Source organism: Mustela putorius, unplaced genomic scaffold (genome assembly GCF_011764305.1).
Source record: "Mustela putorius furo isolate JIRA1106 unplaced genomic scaffold, ASM1176430v1.1 tig00003983_pilon_pilon_pilon, whole genome shotgun sequence".
Classification (NCBI taxonomy): domain Eukaryota; kingdom Metazoa; phylum Chordata; class Mammalia; order Carnivora; family Mustelidae; genus Mustela; species Mustela putorius.
In genome coordinates this window covers 6,169,752-6,179,418 of record NW_025422123.1, presented here as the reverse complement: position 1 = coordinate 6,179,418, position 9,667 = coordinate 6,169,752, and positions in this window count along the sequence as shown.

Below are 9,667 nucleotides of genomic sequence, written 5' to 3'. Positions count from 1 at the left end.
GAGGTGAGGAAGAGATTGCTGGCCGTTTGGAACCGGCGTCCTTGTACTTAACACACTCGGGAGAGAAGGCCCGTAACTCAAAATTGGGAGAGACAGAGAGGCCAGTGCTGGGCTAGTTTCTACGGTGCCAATTCTGCTTCGCCTTGAGCCCCTCTCTCCCAGGCCTGGACTCTTAGACAGAGCCCCTCTCACGCGCATCAAGCCCTTTACCCCCACGGACACCCACACCCATGCTCCCAAGGCCTGCCCTTGGCTGGGGAAGAACAAGCCTGTGGTACGCATAGTGAGGCAGAGGAAGGCTTCTGATTGGCCAGTGGCCTGCGGGTGTCCACTCCACAGCCAAAGAGAGGAGTCGCTGGAACCTAAGGCGCAAATCTAGAAAGCGAGAGGAGTAGTGGGGTGGTTACATTGATGAGGAGCGAGCGCTGTGAAGAGGGAGGAGAAGCCGCAAGAAGCCATGTTGGGAGCCCCTGGGAGAGGTCTGGTTCTGGGAGAGGCGCCAGAACGGAGTCAGACCTCAGCACAGAAACCATAGACTACCACGGGCAGCGCCGTCTTGCACTCGCAGACGAGACGGAGGGGAGGGAGGCGTGCTGCAGGCAGCCAGAGAAAGCTGTCCTGCGCCTGAGGCCAAGCAACCAAGTCCCTCGTTCCCTCGCACCACCTGGGCCCTGAAGCGGAGGGGGAGCGGCCCCTCGGGGCGGCAGAGCCCAGCTGTTCAGGGTGCAGAGCTGGGAGCCAGCCTACCTGGTTCACCGTCTAGGTGACCTGTGTAAATCCCTTCACATCTTGCATCGGCTTCTTCTTCTTCCGCAAAGGGAGATAAGAGCCCGGCTGATGGCCCAGGCTTCCATGAGTGTATCAAGTAGCAGCAGGGTGTGCGTCGTCCTAAGGAGGCGGCAAGGTGCGCATCTCAGCTTCTGGCGTCCCACAGCGGGCCCGGGGACAAGGCAGGGGGCAGGGCTGGGCAGGTTAGTGGCCACGCTCCAGGCAGCGCCTCCGCTGACCCCTCTCGGGGCTTAGGGCTGGGCCAGGCGGTGACACAGGACTCAGCCCCGCCCGGGGGGGCTTCCAGGCTGACACCATCACGCTGCTGGCCAGCACGAGGGGGTCTGGACACATATGAGTCATAGAGGATCCTCCTGGCAGAGGCTGGGAAGTGCGTGCCCAGTGTGTAAACGCAGGGTCGGAGGACCGGCCTCCGCTGCTCGCACAAGGCAGAAGGGCAGGTGGGCCCCTCGCACCAGTGGCTGCCCTATCTCCGCTCATGACAGGCTGTCCAGTTCTGTGGCCGCAGCGCGGCCAGGGCAAGATCGGACTATCACATGGTGGTTTCCTTTAAACCAGCGATATTCGTCTTTACCACGTCATCATCACAGACATCATCATGATTTCCTAACATATATGGGGTGCTTATGGGCCAGGCACTGTTTTTTGTAAGCACTTTGCTCCTACTGAGTTATTTACCTCTCCCATCAACTCCCAGAAAGGGACTTCTCTGTAATGCAGTTCTAAGAGGGGGAAATTGACATTTTCACTAGATGCAAAGCACAGGCAGCCTCCAATCGTGTGGGTGAGCAGGAGAATAAGGGCCTGGTCCCCAACGGGAGACCCTCCCTTTAAGCCCTGTGGGGTGTTGATCAGCCACTTCCCTTTCTGTGCCTCAGTTTATTCATCTGTACAAGATGAGGCTGGCTTCAGAGAGTCTATATCTTACTGGCGCTAGTCCTCAGTTTTTGACTAGATTGTTCTAGTTGACCGTGTCTCAGGTCAGTTCTGGGTCCCACCCATCTCCTGGACTGTCTTAAGCATTTAGGTCCAAGGAAGTCTCACTCTGTCTGTGTCTCTCTCTATCTCTCTCTCTCTCTCCCTCCCTCCTTCACATGCATACACACACACAGACTCACAGGCACACAAAGTTCCCTAAGCCCTTCCCTCAGGGCCCCTCCAACACTGGCAGCCTGGCTGTGAGAGGGGTCTCCATTCATTTTAGGAGCCGGGCCAGAAAAGGCTAGACTCAGTAGGAACCAGAGGACCCCCCCAGTCTGGACAACATCTATGCTGAGACTCTCCCCATCCCCAATTCCCTCTACCCTTACCTCACTGGCTCCCCACCCCTGGGCTCCAGGCCCAGAGAGCACTGACCCTAAGTTGACCCTCTGACAGCCCCCCAGTGCTCTCCCTAAACCACCCATACTGATGGTCTCTGGGCTCGCCACTCTACTGTCCCTCCCACCCCCACACCCTAGATGCTCAATGCTGGGCCCTGGCCCCACTGACTCTCCCTCCTTCTCCCCCATATACTGTGCTGTACCCTGTTATGTCCTACCCTTCTCACCCTTTGCTAACCAAAACTCATCTCCAGTTAAAATTGTTCCTTGGGGTTAAGGAGATAGCAATCTCCCTCCCACAAGGCCACCTCAGCCCATTCCTAGGGTCTTTGCCCAAGATTCCTAGCCCACCCAGACTCCAGTCACAACACCCCTCCCAATCCCCATGGCAGCCTTGGGAAGACCTGGAGCCAAGAAGGGCAACCAGAATTAGAGACCTCCCACCCCAGTAATGGCTTTTGTGGGGAGCTAGGGATACTCCCCCTGCCACACCAGCATATCATCTAGGAGTGTGAAAGCAAAATCATTCAGACTCACTACCCATCAGCCACTGAGCCCCCTGCCCATGCCTGGTTCTGGGGTTGGGATCCTGTCCAGCCTTTACCCACATTCCAACCTTTCCACATCTTTTCAGACCAACTTTTATCTCACTTACTCTTCCCTGGATTCGGGCAGACATGAATCTATATCCTGACTCTGTCAATTACTTACTTGCTGTGCAACATTTGAGAAGTCACATAACATCCCTGAGCCTAAAATGGAAACGCTGATACCCTCCTCAGGAATGTTTGGATGAATGTAGGGGAGTGAGTAATGAATGAGGAAGCACCCGAGTTGGATCTGCTACATGGTAGGGCTCAGAAATATTTGTTCCCCTCCCTTTCTCCTCTTGGCCTGAAGCTCTCCCCCGCCCCACCCTCTTTCATCAGGCAGCACATGGAGCCCCTCTGCACCCTTGCCTCTGAGAAGACCTTCCAGACCCTCCCACCCTTTGGCCTCCAGTGGACTTGGGAGGGACAGGAAGTGAGGTGGGGATGGAGGAAGTACATTAGCCAAAGTTCTGTGTGGCTGGAGACAGTGTGTAAAGTGAGAGGGTTCCTGTGTGTGTTGGAGGAGCAGCTTCCACTCCGCCCACTGGCCGACCTCTTGGGTCAGGTCACTTCCCTGAGGGGTGGGTGTGAGCACTCCTGGATAATCTGTTTTGGCTCCTTCTCCCCATGCACTCTCAGACTTTCTCTGAACCTCTGAACCTCTCCGGCAGGGGACAGGGTCTGAGCCCCATGGACTGAGTCTCCCAGGCTCCTTTGGTGTTTGGCTTCTGCCTTGCTGAGGCCCAAGAGTGCAAGTGATGGGAGGGGAAGAGGGGAGAGGAGTCAGAGTGCCTGCCCCCTCTCCCAGCAGGCCCTGGCTTTGGCAGTGCTGTGCTCCTTCCCTAAGGGCACAGCGCCTGTCCTGCTGGCGCCCTTCCCAAGGTAGCAACACTGACTATGGTTCTAGTAAGAGTGCCCCCCCACCCCACCCCTTCAGGACCCGGGGTGGTAATGACTCCCCATGGTCTCTAGTCCCTAGAGCTGCACCATCACCTAGGCCTGCCCACACTCTCCATGCTCCTTTCATTACGCTTTCTGCAATGAACCCTCAGGAAGTACCATCTGCTTCCGGCAAAGACCCAACTGATCCAAGCGCCCAGTTCATCAGCCACTCCCCACCCCCTCCCTGGACCAGACTGCAGTCCAGCTGGGAGATGGAAACTCAAAACACTGAATTAAAATCATGGAGGAATCCACCCAGCCTCCCTGATCCAGGAGAGGCTCCAGCTCTGGCTCTGGGTAACAAGAGTGGAAACCCAGGCCAGGGCCCAGGCATACCCTGTCACCCTTGCCTGCCTCTGCCTGGCTGGGGACAGCAACACGAAGGAAGGGAGGAAAAGCTCCCCTCAACCACATTCTGGGCCACGCAGAGAAGTTGGGGAAGAAGGAGCAGACCCTGTTCCCCACAGGAAACTCCTTGTCAGACCGGGAGCTCCATGACTCCCCCATCTGACTAGCTGAGTGCAGGGGCTGGTCTCATTCATTTATTTTCTTATTATCCACAGCATCTATCTCAAACAACAAACAAGTCTTCAGTGCAAACCTTAGAGACACGGACAAGTGCAAAGCATGACCCACCACCACCCGCTCCCTCCTCCTCGCCACCTGGAGAGACAGTCTCTCGAAAAGGCCCACAATGCAGTGCAGCTCCTGCTCTGCAGGTGGTCCGGAGCTGGTCCCTGGAGCCCTTGCCTGGCTTCAATCCCATCTTGCCAACTCAACACCTATATACCTGTGGACAAGCCGCTTCAACTTGAGGTGGCCAACGGGTCCCAGTTCTCTGGTCACTGCCCTAGGAAAGTGCTATCTCTGAAGGCCCCCTTTACTCCTAGGAAGAGTGGGACAGTTGTTCGCTCTACTTAACCTCCCCATGCCTCAGTTTCCCCCTATGTGCCAATAGCATCTGCCTCCGGAGGAAAACCGTGGTGTAGAGGGAATGAGTTCGTGCAAATCCAGAACCTAGAAAGCACCTACATGAAGTCAGCTCTATACAATTTACCTTGTTGGTCTGAGTTTCCCAGGAGCAGATCATGGGGCAGGATCTGGGTGTGAAGTAGGTGACTGGGGACATGGCTCCAAAGAGCACCAGTAAAGAAGAAAACCATGGGAAGAAAAGGAGAGCAACCCAGAGAGTTGACAGGCTGGGGAGGGCTGCTGGGCTCTGGGGCTCCAGCTCAATGCAGAACTCTGGCTGGAGCATGCCTCAGAGCTGCCCATCCCTAGGGGCAAGGAAATGGAGGCATATGACTATCACTCCCATTTCTCACCATGTGAGGCTACTGCCTGAGAGGGAGGTGTTTCCTGCCCGGCACATGTGGCAGAAATCTGCAGAGTACGTGGGAACATGTCAGTGCCGAGCAGGCAGGGTGCTGTCACGTAACATGTACATGTTAACTACACTTGGACTGGGCAGGAGACATGGGAACAGAGGAGGCACCTGCCCCTGCTGTGGGATAGGGGGTCAGAGCAGGAGGAGATATTTCCCGAGTGAGCTTTGAAGCATGAATACAAGTTTTCTAGGCAAAGCAGGAAGTAGGCCTCGCCCGGGATGGGCTCACAATAAATATTTCAATGAATGCCAAAGAAGTCCAGAAAGATTCAAATGCTTGAGTTAGTGGGACTGATTCATGGCCAGTCAGTGGAGGAACTGACATGGTCAGATGCCTGTGGGCATCAGGAAAGGTTGGATCAAGGCGTAAGGGCTTAAGCAGGTCCCTGGTTGACAGGTGAGGAAGAGGGAAGGCAGGCCATGTGAAAAAACCTCAAGAGCAAAGGCAGAGAAGCAGGAATGGGTAGGGCTAGAAAGCGATGCCAAAGAAAGGGAAGGAAGGGGAATGAAGGGAAGGAAAAATTAAGGAAAGGAAAGGAGAAAGAGAAAGGAAGAACTGAACTTGGGGAAAGGAGAAAAAGAAACAGAGATGCAAAAAAGCTCAATCACAGGGGTAGAGGGAGAACCACAGAGTCCCGCTTCACAGAGGTCCAAGGAAGAGAGTGAGAACAAGGCAGTATCAAGTTCTCAGGAACTGAGTCCTGCCCAGAGTGGAGGCATGAGCCATCTGGGAAGACTTCCCAGAGGAGGCCAGCCCTGAGCCAGCAGCTGCTGAGAGCCCAAGAAAAGGAGCTGCAGGGGCCCTGAGAGTGAGAGAGAGCAGAGAGCAAGGCGCTGCCAGCAAGCCAGAAGGAGGGCGGGTTCTAGTGGTTATTACCAGAGCTGCACAAATATTGTTGTTTTGACTGGTAGTGGGGATTGGTTTATTTTCCCCCGGGAACCACAAGTGTGATGCACAGGTTCATTTTAGAACATGACACCGCGGGAAGAGCGACAATCTTGGCCTTCACTTTCCCACTTCTGGTGAGAGGCACACATGCACACCCACGCAAACAAATGGGCACGCGCGTGCACGTACACACACGTGTGCGCACATACACACACCCACACATACGGAGCCATAAAAAATAACCCAAACCACAAATGTTTAATCCACCAATGCCAAGTGTCTTCTGGAAATATCTCAGTTGTCACCATGGTAAGAGTGTCCCACTTTTTTATATGCAAAACACTTGCAACACTTGCAACAGTGCCTGGAACATAAACATCTTTACTATCATTTGGCGGCTGAATAGCCCAGTGGGTAAGCACTTGGACGTGCAGCCGCAGCATCTGAGTTCGGAGCCCAGCTCCACTATTTACCAGATGTGTGATAGCAGACGCCTTGCTTAACCTCCCCGTTCCTTCATCTAACATGGGGATAATGACACCACCTCACTCAAACGTTTCTAAGAGTAAATGCGTCAATATATAAAATGAGCATAGAAAATGGCGTTACTCGGAACAAATATTACAGACAGGATGGTCCTTGTCATCGTCATCACCATCACTCCTGCCCATGAAATGCCCAACTCCTCAAAGCCTAGGCCATAGACTCCCAGCCCTCCTACCCCACAACTTGCCACTGAAAACCAACCACATGCTAGCCCATAGTGCCCCAGGACCAGGTGGGACAGAGAGAGAATGCACGATGTTGTGCATTCAACAGGAAATGTCAGATGCCTAGGAAGCCTTGATTACAAGATTGTGCAAATCTCCCCCTTCCACCCCAAAACTACATATCTACATTCAGGGCCTGACACCACAACTATACCCCTCCCCACCAACCTGCTTCAGGCATCTCTTAGGAGAAGGCAGAGTCATTTCCCATCTGGCAGAGACCCTGCCTATATCAGCTAAGCTAAGTTCCAGGGGCAGGGATGGCAGATGAACGAAAGCTTGGATCTGGTCAGGGTGAACTCTCCCTTGGTGGTGGGGTTTGTCTGGGGAAGGAGAAGGTAAAGGCTAGTGGGTGCTGTTTCCAGATTCGTCTCAGAGGAGTAGTCCTCAGACCTGACTATGCACCCATAGCCCCTGGAGGGCTTGTTTGAACACAGATTGCTGGCCCAATCCCTGATCTATGCGATTTCTAGGACAATCTGCTTTTCATACAAGTTCCTATGTGGAAGCTACTGGTCCAGGAAGTACACTTTAAGAACCACTGGTTTAGGACCTTGACTTTGAATCCCAGTTTTACTCCCCAGATCTGTGTGACCTTGGTCAGGTCACGTAACTTTTTGGGTCTCAGTCATCCACTTCTAAAGCCAGGACTCTAATACCTGCCCTCAGGAGGCTATGAGGATTCCAGAAGGACATGGAGGCAAAGTGGCCAACACAGAGCCTGACTCCCAGTAGATAGACACTGTGACTGTTGTCATTATTCCTCCAGCGTCTGGAACTGGTGGTTTTCCTCTAGCATCTGCTCTTTCCCAGTAATGGCTTCCCAGAATAAAGACTTCATTTCTTTGAGGCAGTGCAGCCTTATGATAAGAACTTAGAGTTGTAGAGACGCTTGACTCAGTAGGTTAAGTGTCTGCCTTCAACTCAGGTCATGAACTCTGGGTCCTGGGATTGAGTCCCACATATGGTTCCCTGCTCAGCGGGGTGTCACTCCTCGCTCTGCCTGCTGCTCCCCCTGCTTGTGATCTCTCTCTCTTTCTCTAAATAAATAAAATCATAAAAAAAAAAAAAAAGAACTAAGAGTTGTATACTAGGTGCGGTGTTGTTTTGCTACTGAAACAGAGATGCAAAATGTTAGTAATCTAACTAATGGAGAAATGTATTTATGTTTCATATAAAGGCCTACTAGGTTGTCTATGACCCTTCTATCTTGTTCTATCATTCTCAATATAAGGCCTTCATCTCATCATACAGCATGACTGTTGCAGTTCCTGCCATCACATCCACATCCCAGCCAGTGGGAAGGAGAGAAAGGAAAAAGGTCATACTTGTTCCCTTTCAGGTCACAACTAGTAGCTGTAAATATCATTTCTATTCACACTGTATTATTTGGAAGTCAGTCACATGACTATATCACATGACCACGTCAGTCGACCAGGTTTATAGTCCGTTAAAAACGCCATTACTCTGTCAGAAGGGGTGAATGGCCACCATGAATGGCAACTGGATAGAGTCACTTTGTGTGCACAGCCTCTAGGAGTTGTCCTTAAAGGAAAGGAGCCTTCCCTTTTTCAGTTCTTACTTCTTCCTGTTGTTGGAATATTCTAGACATGATGGTAGAAGCCTGAGGCCTCTTTGGACCATGAGCTGAGAGCTGTGTTAAGAAAGTAGACTGACTCCTTAGGAGGACTACAGCCCTAAACATGGTGCAACCACACCAGCCCTGAGCTGCTTCCCTCTGGGCTTGGTTTACCAGAGAAAGAAATATGCCTTCACTTCATTTAACCCACTGCTATTTGGGATTTTCTGTCCCTGACAGCTAAACTTAATCTTAACTATTGGTTCTCTTCCCAGCACTGAGCTACTCCTCTCCTAGCACTCCAGCTCGGCTTCCCCAAATTGTCAGCTGTCCCATGTTCTGGGAAATGGGAAGGAAGGGGGGACTCAGGGGACACTCTAATATTTTACTCACCCCTGGCCCTGTGATGCTTGCCATCACTGAAAAGTGGCCCCAAGTCTTCATCTTTTCCTGGATCTCTCCCATTTGCAGGCTGACTCTGCAATGCTTTCCCACGCTCTGTGTGACTTGCTTTGGCCAATGGGGTGTTAGCAAATGAGAGGCCCACAAAGGCTCAAACAGTACTTAAGAGTTTGAGCTTCTCCCTCTCTCTCTCTTTCTATGTCTGGCTCTGGCTCTGTCTGCCATAGCCACAAGAACATTTCTAGACTAACCTGCTGGAGGAAGAGAGGCAATGGAGCTGGGCATTTTATTTCAGAAACAAGAACCAGTATAAAATGTGGGAAGGAAGGAAGTGCCAACGTCCTCAACACCTGCCATATGCCTGGACTCATCAGTTCATTTCACCGAGGTGGTAATACCAGGGGTTCCGTCCAGCCAGGCTTCTGTTCAGCTCACCTGGCATTAAAGCCCTGGGTCTCCACACTGCCCCAGAGTGCCCCCAGAGACAGCCCCTGACGCTGCTTCTCCTAACTCTTCCCAGTGCAGAGTCAGACCCAAAGTGTTTTTCCTTGAGGACAGACCTCCAGGCTGTTAAGTCAAGTGTATTAGTCAGCTCAGGCAGTTATAACAAAATACCATGGACTAGGGGACTTAGAAACGGCAGAAATTTATTTCTCTCAGTTCTGGAGGCTGGGAAGTCTGGGATCAAGGTGCTAGTGTGTGGTGAGTGCCCGCTCCTGGTTCATAGATGCCATCTTTTCATTATGTCCTCATGTGGCGGGTAGGGAGGGACAGGGAGCTTTCTCCAGCATCCTTTGCAAGGGCACTAATCCCATTCACACAACATCTACCCTCATGGTCAAAGCACCTCCCAAGCCCTGATCCCCTGATACCATCACTTTGGAGGCAGTGTTTCAACATACAAATTTTGGGGGGAAACAATCAGCTGTTAGACTCAGCTACACTTTCCAGCCTCATCTTTCTTGTCCCTCATAACACACTGGCACGTGTGTGGCTA